At 38.3% G+C, this 13,423-nt stretch overlaps 1 protein-coding gene across 2 annotated transcripts in view; it reads right to left on the minus strand.

Annotated features, from left to right (window-relative positions):
• Nucleotides 1–13,184, minus strand: part of LOC114047057 (casein kinase II subunit alpha) — a 52,953-nt gene extending 39,769 nt beyond the window's left edge. For both annotated transcript variants that reach the window (XM_027867744.1, XM_027867746.1), the window contains exon 1: nucleotides 13,078–13,184. The gene's annotated coding sequence lies outside the window, so the exon portion shown is untranslated. The remainder of the gene's footprint in view (nucleotides 1–13,077) is intronic.
• Between the last annotated feature and the right edge of the window lie 239 nt (nucleotides 13,185–13,423).

Genomic DNA, 13,423 nt, shown 5'->3' on the forward strand with positions numbered 1-13,423 from the left:
ACTGTGATCAAAATCAAGTTATTTAACCTTCCTAAGATTCAGTTTCTGCATCTGTAAAATGAGTCTAATACCTGTATTACCTAGCTTACTGTACTGCTGAGGCTCAAATGGAATATCATATGAAAAGTTCTCTCCAAACTTGAAAAAGGTGCCTAACTACCTTTCTCCACCCACCACTTTAAATAATTTTATTTTTTCTCCAATTACATGTAAAGACAATTTTTAACATTCATTTAAAAAAATTTTGAGTTCAAATTCTCGCTCTCTCCCTCCTACCCCCCTCCAAACAGTAAATAATTTGATATAAGTCATACATCTTCAATCATGCAAAACATATTACCATTATCAGTCATGCTGTGAAAGAAGACACAGACCCAAAGGAAATAAAAAGCCACCAAAAAAATACAGAAAGTGAAAAATAGTATGCTTTGATTTGCATTCGAACTCCATCAGTTCTTTCTCTGGAGGCATCACGAGTCCTTTGAGATTATCTTGGACCACTGTATTGCTGAGTATAACTAAGTAATTCAAAGTTTACCATCCTACAGTATTGCCGTTACTGTGTACAATGTTCCCCTGGTTCTGCTCATTTCACTTTGTATCATTTCACATAAGTCTTTCCAGTTTTTTTTCCGAAATCAGACTGCTCTATCACTTCCTATAGCACAATAACATTTCATTACAATCATATGCCACAACTTGCTCAGTCATTCCTCAATTGATGGGCATCCCTTCAATTTCCACTACAAAAAGCTGTTATAAATATTTTGTACAAATAGGTCCTTTCCCTTTTTTTATATCTCTTTGGGATACAGACTTAGTAGTAGTAGTATTGCTGGATCAAAGGGTATGCACAGTTTTATAACCCTTTGGGCATACTAACTACCCACTTTAAGCCTTCTCTTATGCCACTCCCTATGATAAATAAATTTCAATCAGTATGATTCATATTCATTTATTATTTTAAGTACCTGCTATATTCAAAGCCCTTGGAAAAGGCAGGGAAATCAACATAAAGTTCTGCTAAAATTCCACCTAAGAGGATTATTATTTCTGAGCTAGTTTTTACTCTCAGTTCCCTAATTCTGAAATACCCTAAGTCTCATCTCTGCATCTTGAAATCTTACCTTTTTTGCTTTAAGACCTGACTCAAAGGATAAATTCTTTCCTAATTCTCCTGGTCATAAATGACCTCTCATTCCTGAGATGTTACATAGTACTTTGTATCTTTCTTTAACAAGTGACATTTATATAGTATCTTAAGGTTTATAATATGTTTTATCTATATTTTTATTTCAGAGAATTTCTGGAAGGAACCCTAGACATCTAGTTCAACCCCCTTCATTTTACACTGAGGAACTTGAAGCCCCCAGAATAACACACCCAAAGTCATACAGGTAAAGCAGCAGAGCTGGGAATTCAAACATAGGTTTTTCTGACTCCAAATTCATGTACTTTCTGCGATAATGCACTGTCTACACGTAACCCTTTAAAGCAAGGTAGTACAAATATCATTTTTATTTCTATTTTATAGATGAAGAAACTGAGATCCAAAAAAAGTTCAGGTGATTTACCCTAACATCAGACTAGTAAATCATGAACCTGGGACTCAAGCCCAAGCTTTCTATTACACTACAATGCCTGATAGCTCTCCTTATATTCTGCAGTATAGTTATAGCTGTATCATAAATACCTGTTGTTATTGTTCAATCACTTCAGTAATGTCCAACTCTTTATGACCCCAGATGGGGTTTTCTTGGCAAAGATAATGGAGTGGTTTGCCATTTTCTCCTTTAGTTTATAAACAGGGCTAAGTGACTTGCCCTGGGACACACAGCTAATAAGTGTATGCGGCCAGATTTGAACTTATGAAGATGAGCCTTCCTAACTCCAGGCCCAGCACTCCATACACTGTGCCACCGAGCTGCCCTTGAATATCCTTTGCCCATGAGAAGAGATCTTAACTTGGCTGCCTTGCCCAACACAGGGCCCTGTATATACCAGGCATTTAAAATAACAAATGACTATGAAAGACGATTGATTGCAGGTTTGAAATACTATGATAGGTGTTTGGATGTTGTCTTCCCCATTAGACTTGCAAACTCCTTGAAACTAAGGACTAGCTTTCAAATTTTTTTCCTAACCCCATCACTTAACACAGTGCCTGGAACATAAAAAGTTCTTAATAAATGTTTATTGACTGACTATTCTTAAAGGCTTCTTATTACCCAATGTGGCCTGAAGTTGGATGCTTACCCTCTGAAGTTTAGACCAAAGAATGGCTAGGGGAAAAAAAATGGGGAAAAATAAATTTTCAGAAAATAAATTCTGCTGAGCCAAGCCTAACTGTGCTTCTTTTGCAAAAGCAAGCAACAGAAATTGCAAACTTAAGAGTTGTAAAACTACCCCAAACCAAGTATAGAAGCGTATGATAACCAGTTGATTTAAGGAAAACTGTAATAAAAAAAGTAATTTTTAAATAAAAACAAAAAACTACTTTTGGACCTACAATTTAATGAACTAGAAACAGAGCTAATAAATTCAATAAAAACCAAATGAGAAAAGAGTGACTAAAATGTCCATATCATTTGACCCAGAGATTCCATTATATCTAACTCAAGGAAGTCAATGTCAAAAAAGAAGGGCTGAAAAGAGAAAAATGTTATAGTGGCAATTTTGTGGTACCAAGGAACTGGCAGATTAAGAACATGCTCACTGATTGGAGAATGACAACTATGGGACATAAATGTAATTAAATATTACTGAGTGGCTCAAAATTAATATGGAGAAGCACTGAAAGATAAAAAACAGATGCAAAAATGATATAGGCTTAGTAAAGCAACGTAATCTGTAAGTATAACAATGTAAATGGAAAAAAAATTGAAAGCTAATGCTTTGACACATACACACAAAAAGTTAATGTTTTCAAATTATAATAACCAAAGGAGAATTATGAGAAGACACCTCTCTCTATTTCTTTGCAGAGGTGGGGTCTAGTGTGAAGTAGTGCATATAATATCAGACTTTTTCAATATTGGCCAATTTCAATGAACTTTTAAAAATTTTTATAAGGGATGACTTTCTTGAAGGGAGTGAGGGGAAAAAACAGCAGTTTACATGGATGACATGAAAGCAAAAATATATTATTAAATTTACCTTTAAAAAAAGAACAGGAATGAACTCAATTCATAATGTGGCTGAATGGGTCAGTAATTTTCCATTCACTCATACGCTACTAGATACCAATGTACCAAAACCCCTAGAGCAAACCCTTGCCCCTCCCTTCCTAGGTAAAAAAAAAAACATACCCAGAGAACAACCCGATTGATCCCCTTCAAACAACTTGATAAACTATGTTGATATTTGGTGACTCTGGAGCAATTAGAGATGATATGGGGATGAGGTGGAATAATGTGTTAACTTAAGCAGTTTAAAGTATGTATATGACTGCTAAGTTTTCTGAGGAATGGGAGGGAGGAGCGGGGGAGAAGGAAAACATTTTCTGCACTTTAATTAGGTCCCCAGTACAAGATCCAAGTTTGCTGAATGTTAAATGTCAACCTTCACTAAAACTTTTCAAAGATAATCAGTGGCACTTTTTTTTTTAAAGAAAAAAAGGTCTTTACTATTTCTTCCCTAGCAAAGTCTGTCAAAAATGGGGAACTTTGTTGTAATTTTGGGGGTGGGGTGTTACTTCTGTAATTTTATATGGTCAGTACCTATAATGAGCTATCTGAATAATTAATTTCTTAAGCTTTCATTAGGTATCAACTGTGAGTAGAGTACAGTGCTTAGTACTAGAGAAGATACACAGATTAGGAACCCTCAAGGAGTTAATAGTCTAGTTAGGAAATGACAAGAACAGATAACACCAGAACACAATTTATGTGCTAAATGAGTTACAGAGTTGCAAAATAAACTGCTAGGAGGAGTCGGAGGGAAACTACAGAAGGATCAAAGGGAGATTATGGGGGAGGAGACATTTGGGTTAGGCTTTAAAGGAGGTAGAAATTAGTAAGTGAAAGGGGAAGAAAAAGCATTTCAGGAATAGGCAACAGTAGAACAAAAGCAGAGGTGGGAAAGATCATAGGATGACTGGAAGCTTTGCAGTTTTGCTGAGGCATCAAGTGTGTATATGAGAAGTAGGGGGTGGGGTAGGATGGGCAGGTTAAATAATAGGAAATAGTGCTAGAAAGGTAAGATGACACTAATCAAAGGTTCCCAAAGTGGGCAATAGTGCCCTCTGGGGGACGCTGGAACAATGAGATGGGTTGTCTGGTAGTAGCTTCAGGTGCAATTGTGGGGCACTGAATAAAAATAAGGGGGCGGTGGAAGCATAAGGAAAGAAATTTTTTTTGAAAAAACATTCTTACACGTTTCATCTGTTGCGTAACAGAGTTAAAGTTGTAGTGCCTACATTATTTTCCAAATAAACACACAAAATGGAAGTTGTAAGAGATCAGTGGTAAAGTCCACTGACAGGTCTTAACAAGCAAGTGTTGGCAGGTAAGCGTGTTGAGCACTGTTGGGAAGTCCAGCATGCACTCAACGGGAATATGTGCAAGTAATGACTTGTTTACAGTATGATACTATAGGTTTACATGACGAAATATTGCACCACCAAAATTTCAATGCAAGAAAAAACTTATAAATTTACAATAAATAATTAGATTTGGGAACATTTGGGAAAGCAATTTGGAATTATGTAAACAAAGTGACTAAAATGTCCACATCCTTTGAACCAGAGACTCTATTACTGGACTTATACTCCAAAGGCAGCCATCAATAAGAAGAAAGTCCCCATATACTCCAAAATATATGTAGTAGCATTTTTTGTGGTAGCTAAGAATTGGAAACAAAGTAGATGCCCCTCAATTGGAGAATGGTTACACAAACTGTGGTATATGAATGTAATGGAATATTACTGTGCTGTAAGAAATGATGTGTGATGAAAACAGAAGCACAGAAAAATTTATATGGATAAAAAGCAAAGTAAGAGTCAAGAAAACAATATATACAGTAACAGAAATGTAAATAGAAAGAACTACACACCAAAAAATCAAGTTAATGCAAAAAAAAAAAAATTTTTTTTTTAAACAAAAATCAAACAAGACCCAAATGAAGAAATATGAGAGGACACCTCAGTCTCTCCCCAAACCCCAATGGATGTGGGAAGTCCACAGGTGTTATAAGTTTCCAGACTTTTTCAATGTATTTATCAGTTGTGCTGATTTTTTTCCTCTCTAAAAATACTATTTATAGTTATGTAGGATGGCTCTCTAGGAGGGGAAAAGGGAGGGAGACACGCTTTGCTTTGGATAACTATGATGATGTAAGAAATAAAAGATATCAATAAAAAAGCCAACAGTTCAATTTGCCTCATGAGGGTATAGAAGAATGTAAATTGCCACAGTTCCACTTACTACCTTGAAACTTCTGCCTGTATAAATCTGCATATTTACATTAAGAAATTATAATTCTTAGATTTATAGCATGAGTTGGAAAGGATCTTTAAAAACCATCTAGTCCAACCCCCTCATTTGCAAGTCAGGTAACAGACACAGAGAAGGGATGTGACTTAGCTTAAGTAAAATTATGCGAAGATTAGAGAGAGAACTTCAACACAGGTCTCTTAAGTCGTAGACCAGAGTTCTTCCCTATTCATAATTCGGAGCATTATTTCCTTTTACTTTTTTCCACTTCTCTCACAAAATATGGCATATACTATTTACTCCCCCCAAGGTAAAAAAAACCAAAAACCAAAAAAAAAACATGAGTTTTCCAAATAGCAAAACATTAATATTTTCACAATAAAAAAATAAGGAATGCAACACAGTATAAAACCTCAGAAAGTAGGACAGACGGTTTGAGACCTGGTCTCTCAACTTCAACCGTCAAATAAAGTACTCTCTATAGACCTTTGCTTCTTCACTTCCAATACAGAAAATTAATGAAGTACTTCTATGACTTGGCACAACTCACTTAAACCTTTCTTGGCCTCTGTTTCTTCACCTGTAAAATAAGAGGACTGACTAGATGATCTTTATGGTCTCTTCCAACTCTAAATTCTATAACCACAAGAATTTTGTGAGAAATAATTGATACAGCAAAAGCCGAACTCTTTCAAAGAAGGACTTTGTTTTTATAAGAAATTTAAAAGGCTATGATCTAGTGAACAAACTGGATGCATACACTGACAACAGTGTCTTGCTTAAGATTATTAGAAGAAGGGGGAGCTAGATGGCACAGGGGATAAAGCACCAGCCCTGGAGCTGGGAGGACCTGAGTTCAAATCCAGCCTCAGACACTTGACACTTATTAGCTGTGTGACCCTGGGCAAGTCACTTAACCCCATTGCCTCGCCCAAAAAACAAAACAAAACAAAAAAGATTATTAGGAAGTTAGGTAGCACAATATATAGGAGTGCTAGGCCTGGAGTCAGGAAAACCTGAGTTCAATATGGCTGCACACACTAGCTGTGTGACCCTGAGAAAGTCATTTAACCTCTATTTGCCCCATCTGTAAAATGGGGATAAGCATCTACCTCATACATAGTAAGTATTATTATATAGTCTCTTCCCTTCCCTAAGATGATCAACAAATGTTCTTTGAAGACTGCACTGGCAAATTACTTTGGATTTATAGATTTTAAAACAAATTCTTAATTATCATCTGCAAACCCACCTCCCAGTTAATTTACTAAATTGTCATGACTACACAGAATTTTACTTTCATAATAAACTCTAATAACTTTTGGAAGCACGAGAAATAACATTCAGAAACCAAGAGTAATCCAAATCTAATGCAATTTAACTGAATATCCTACAAAAGAGTATGTTCCAACACCACTCCTTCACCCTGCTACACCAACATAATCTTCTTAATGTACTGGTATTATCATATCATTCCTTGTTAAGAAACACCCCCCCCCCCCCACACTCCCCTTCAGAAAACTCTCCACTGCCTATCAAAGCACAAACTTTTCTTCCTGACTTTCTGGCCCTTCACAGTCTGTCTCTTAAGTTGTCTTCCCACTTTTACTTAACAATACTTCATACCCTACTAAACTGCTCTTCTCAATGTTTCATCTCAGCCATGTTCTTGCCCTTCTCTGTCTCAAACATACAACTCCACCTTCTCAACTATACCCGCTGAAATCCTTCCCTTCAAGACCCAGTTCAGATGTCACCTCTGCAGCTTAATGTGATCTTGCTCTCCTGAAATCTATGTCTCACATCACTATTTGAACCTTTCCCTTGCAATGACACAGTTGAAAATTTGTATAAATTTCTTAACAGCAAGGGATGTGCTTTTTTAAAGTCACTCTATCCTAGCATTAAGTTCCATCACTTTCACAGAACAAGTGCTTCATGTTTGTTAAACTGAACTAACATCTAACTATAAATATTCCTATTCAATGTTCAGCTCAAAATTCTCCAGACACACCCCTCTCAAAACTGTCTTTAGATTGGGGGGAGGGAGTGAAATAAGGAGAAATCAAGAAGTCTAACAGGCAGGGCTTCCTGCTTACTTATCTGAATTGGAATTAGGCAGCTACAGTATTATAAAAATCAGTTTAAAAAAAGAAAGGAAGAACTATAAAGCAGATGTTATTTCCACTTATTACATACTGAATTATAAAAACAGAGAGCAAGTAATGATAAGACAGGTTCCAACCCTGGGGAGTTTATGGCATAAGAGCCCTGACAAAAGTACAGTAAACAAGAAAGCAGTGGCGGATCCTCTCAGAGGATAGGGCAGGGAGAAGAGACAAACATTAATGCAGAAATAACTCTACCTCAAGAGAGCAAAGCATTTAACCAGCCACACAATATGCCAGGAACCTCCCAAGTTTTGTTCCTTGAGGCCTCATGATATAAGAGAATTCTGATACTGGTAAAAGGTCACCCAGGAATGCAGAGGGTGGTTGTTGTATTGTTGTTGTTGTTTTTAACCATGTCAGAAGTGAGGAATTCTAGCCATTTTAAGGGATGCTCAGTCCGCCAAAATAAAGAGAAATCTTTTAAGCAGTCCAAAGTGCATTCATTGCCCTAGTCTAGGCTTTCTGTTAGTGGGTAAGGCCCTGTGTTGCTGGTATTTTAAGTACCAGCAACACAGAACTTTACCCACTAACAGAAACTGTATATCAAGAAATCTCATTAAAAAGACAACTGAAATGACAATTAAGTCTGAAGATTTGTCTTAGTCCTGAATCACCTCCTTTGTAACCATCTGTCTTCAATGATAATAGCCTCATTTTAATAAAGGTCATGGAACTTCTAAATTTTAAATTACAAATACCTTTCAGAAATTACACCCTCATGTACACAAAGCAAATTGATACTGAAACAGGAAACACTTCAGAAAGTGTCCAAGTTTCTGTGCTGTAGAAAGAGCCTTAGGAGTTAGTCTGCAAAGTTGGGCTCAAGTCCTGCTCACTGAACATGGAGGAAACCTTAAGCAAGTCATTTCATTTTTCTAGTCTTGATCTATAAAAGGAGAGAGTTGGACCACATGCTCTTTAAGGTCACTCTCAACTCTGATGTTCTATATATCCTACAAAGTATATAACGCTCTAGACCCTAACTACAACAATTTCTCTCAGATTAAAAATTGGAAGTGACCTAGAAATCTCTAGTCCAACTTTCTCATTTTATAGATGAAGAAAGAGAAGACTGGAAAGGTAAAATAACTCACCTTTTGAGTCTGTGCCATTTGGTAAACACTACAATTGTTACAGGTGCAATGGCCAAAAAAAAGTTCATGGCAAATCCCTGTGTATTCTGATTTACTAAGTAAATTAATAGAATATTTACATATCTGAGAATTTTTCTGCAATTTCCCCTTTACTTGAATAATGATTCATATTTTAAGAATCAACGTCTTAATATCTGAAGATATATAATGAGCATTAAAATCTCATTACTGGGGAGTTGACTTAGCAACTAGAAAATACTGTTAGAAACCTACAAAAAATTCTGAATAACCTATCAGCATATATAATTATAATTTCAGAGAATTCACAATACTCACCTTTCTCAACAAACTAAAATAAATTTATCTATTCTATCAGGAAATCACCAAAACAAGAAAACTGTAAAAATACACAAATACCTTCAAAAGAGCTCTAATGGTTCTAAGAACCCACAATTCTAAAACTGTGTAAGAGCATCTTTAATCTAAGCTGTTAACCTTTACTTCAGAAAAGGCATCAATACTTTCCTTCACAGAGAAAGAATATTAAAGAAAAAAAAAAGCTTGCCCACCATAGCAACAGTTACTAGGTAGGTACCTTATGTGTAGGATCCTAAAGCAAGTATTGAAATGCCACTCTTAGCAGCAGCTTGCGATACTGTGAATCTTTCACCCTCAAACTTTTTTTTTAAAGGCCTAACAATCTTTGATATCTAGACCATGGGAAAATGACTACTCAACAGAGAAATCTGCTAAAATCTACTCTAGGGAATACAAAATACAGGGAGAAAAACAATAACTCTGTATCCATAATCCAACTCAGATCTTTCTTTTAGTGGGAATTTTGTCTTAATAATCCTGGAGAAATTTCTTCCTTGTTTGCAAGTCTAGTTTGGCCCACATTTCTCACTGTTGAACACAGTCAAGTAATAAAATACTTTGTACTTTTGTAGCCTCATCTATCATAAGCATTCAAAAGCAATATTAATTCACCCTAAACACTCCTGAGAAACAGAGATGGTAAACAACTTACTCAAGGTCATCCAAGAAACTAATGACAGGCCAGGGACCAAAAACCTAGGATTTCTCATTTGAAACTTATTGTCAAAAGAAGGCTGAGCACTTATCCAATAGGTCAAGTCATACCAGTTAACTTGTGAACTGTGTGCTCATGTGCATATATACACATTGCCCTGGGACCACAGTGCAAATGTAGTGGAAAGCATGATAGGACTGGGAGTAAAGAAAGGTGGGTTCTAATCCCTGATCTGCCACTAACTAGCTATGGGACCTTGGGTAAGTCTCTTACTCATTTTCTTAAATCTATAAAACAAGGAAACTAAATACGTTATCTAAGGTCTGTTAAGTTCTATAATTCTTTGCTTCTATGAAATTGTAAACAAAGAGAACATTTCCCTCCCCTCCAATTAAATATGTAAGACAGAAATTCACCCGGAAAGACCCTTAAAAGATTATCTGGCAGCAGACATTCTTATCCCGAGGTCACAGAACTCGATTTTTAAAACATTCTGATAACTTTATTTCAATTTAATTTATTCCCTTTGTAATAATATGTATTTTATTTTATGAATTTAAAAACTATTATTCTGGGGAGTCCATAGGCTTCACCAGACTGCCAAAAATGTTCATCTCTTACATCCTCCCCCCCCCCCCCCCCCAAAATTAAAAACACCCGATCTAGTAAAATGAGAAAACTAGGGCCTGAAGTAAAGTGACTTGCTAAAGGTCACAGCAACTTCTGACTCCCATTCCAAGTATTCTTTCAGTTAGTTACTTCCTCTCCTATAGCCCATTTTACTCAAGCCCAGTCTCATCCATTTCAGATTCTTCTACTTTAAAAAAACCATTATTTATTTTACACTTGATTCTATAGAAGTGTTTAAATTAAGACTAAAAGGCATTTCTCCAAACACTAAATACAACATCCTGCATAATTCAGCAGGTCTCGGGCCTGACTCTTAAACCTTGAAATGAAGGTGACAGATAAAATCCATGGGCCTTTAAAGATAGGTAGCCTTGAGACCTCAATGCAAATGATGTGGATGGAAGGAGTAGTAGAACCCTTTGCATAATCTCCAGAGGTTTACCAAACTGGATCACTGCACAGTCCTTATTTCTAAAAAGCATAAACTTCCAAAAGGGTGATGCACTGAACTGTATACTTGATCTTACTGATGACATATTTCTACTGGGCAACATAAATTAATAGGGACAAAATGACAACATCTCTGTAAGTTTCATGTTAAACATATAATTTTTTCCAGGAAGTCTATTACGGTAGACAGAATAAGAAAAACTATTTCTGAAAGTTCTATCAATACACAACTAAACTTTTATTTTGCCACGTTGATGGTCTTTCCACCTTTGAACTGTCGTACAAACATCAAAGAACAGAGACAGTCTCATGCTAGCAGAACATTTAAGTGTCAAGAGGAAGTTTTCCCAATGCTACCCAAGCATCTGTGAGCCAGGCACCTCAGAAAAGTAATCCTTTGTTGCCTTTGTTCTTTAGAAAGTTATTCCCAACAAACTTTTTTTTTCAGCTCTTATCTACTAAAGACTTTAAGATGACTTCTCAAAGGAATTCATTCTTTAGTTAAAAAGAATATAAAAGAAAAAGGCAGGATATTAAGTTAAATGTTCAAACATGGAGACAAAAGTGAAAGCAAGGATTTATTATGGAAGGTAGTGGGTAGCAAAAGGGAGAACTAAAAATATCTTTGTGTAGAGACAGTTAGTTACCAGCTGTTATCAGCCCCTAAGAAGCAACCATTGCCCATAAATGAATCCCTTTCTCAACTTTGGGCCTCTTTCTTTCCCCACCATCAGTCCTTTACTAAAAGAACCTAAACTAGGATTATTTGTGACCTTGGGTAAAATCAGCTGCTCTCAGTGTCAATTTCTTCATCTGTAAAAGGGACTAGACTAGATTATTTCCAACATTTAAAATTCTATTATTTCAAAATTTTGTTTTTAATATAACTGTCCTAGTGTAATTTGACTCTTTACTCAGCTGATCAAACAGAAAACATAACAGGCAATTTGTTTTCCAAGTCAATATTTTACTACCCATCCCCCCACAAAAGATTATGAAGCCAAATCACCAAAATTGGAACAAGGCAAATCAATCCAGGTAAACTGAAGGTGGAATTCTGGAATGGAGAAGAGTAACAACTACAAGTTCTTGGAGGTGTTTACAAGGACACCGGAGTCCAGGCCAAATTTTAACATTCAGCCCCAGGTCAGACTTGCTTGTCAAGTCAATTGACTTAAGAACAAACAGGTCATACAGTAAGTAGAAAAAACATTCGGAAGTCTTGGTTCTTCTCAGGTTCTTGGTCTCCAATTTTATCCAAATGTAGGTTAAACTTATTAATACCTATTAGTCCCATAAAATAAGGAAGCTAATCCCACTAAAAATATTTCCTATTTTAACGTTTGGGCCACCTGTTTCTTTCTTCTTTTCCTTTTCTACAAAGCTATCTTTCCTAATACTCAAGAAGTTCATTGACTGAACACTGTTCCCAACCACATAAAAGTACATCCTATGGAAGCTCCTCCCTATTGTCTAAATCCCATCGCTTTTCTAGTCAAGCAATTGCTGATCTTGTTCCATCCCCTCCCCCTACACACTCCACAAAACCTTAACTTAACCCCTATCTTCCACATGTTCATCAGTTAACCACCTTTACAACTCTAACCCTGATATAGACAGAGGCCACCAGACCTACTCTGAATAGACCCCTTTCCCTTATCTTTCCTGGCCTAAACCCAGTCTCGAAATCATCTCTCAAACTACAACCCCACCCATCCTTCCTAGTCCCTCCCCACCAGGGTCTTCTGCTCTCGATGGACCCCACCCTGTACTTCCCTCCAGCCTAACCCTCTGCCTTCGAGTGGGCAGTAACCCCACCTCAAAGGTCCCCCAAGGAGCCCCCTCCCTCCTCCTCTTCCACCTCCTGCAACACCCCTCCCCCCCACCTCGTCAGCCGCCCCTCCCTCCCGCCCCACCCATGTCTCCTCCCCTTTCCTTCCAGGCCGTCCCCCCTCCCAGCCTCTCCACCTCGAGGGGCTCCCCAGCCCCCTACAACCCTACCCCAACACACTTCCAGATTTCCTCTTTCCCTTTCCTGGAGAGCTGCTCCCCGTCCCCCTGGATGTCCCCGCCTGCCGCCCCGGCCCCTGCTGGCCCCCCGAGAGGCGGCCCTGAAGGCTGCTGGGGGCCCCCCGGGGGGGGGAGAGAGTAGGGTTAAGGCGGCAGGCCTTCTAGAAGCAATTCGGAGGGGCCAGCTGAGCAGCGAATTTTGTTCTCCCAATCCGAACCCACACTCCCAACCCCCCCGCTTCCCCACTCCACTTTACCTGTGGTGGTGGCGGCGGCGGCGGCGGCCGCTCTCCCCTCTCCTCACACAGACAATATGGCGGCGGCGGAGGAGGAGACACACGGCTGGGCCGCCAGCCGCAGGGACCAGAGCGAGGCTGCAGCCACCGCTGCCGGAAGCGGAACCCCGCCCCTTCCAAGCCGCCCGCCCTCCTGCAGAGAGGCGGGGAGGCGGGGTGGGACCGCTTCCGGCTCCGCCCCTAGTTGAGGCTAAGAGAACGCTGCCATGTTGGGTCATACTATATATTGTTTCGGGGGGGTGGGGTCCGTGCTCCCAGACGACATGGCGGAACAAGAAAAGTACTCGGCGTAAAGTATGAGAAGGAG

The sequence above is a fragment of the Vombatus ursinus genome, unplaced genomic scaffold, assembly GCF_900497805.2.
Source record: "Vombatus ursinus unplaced genomic scaffold, bare-nosed wombat genome assembly UNPS02014786.1, whole genome shotgun sequence".
Taxonomy (NCBI): Eukaryota; Metazoa; Chordata; class Mammalia; order Diprotodontia; family Vombatidae; genus Vombatus; species Vombatus ursinus.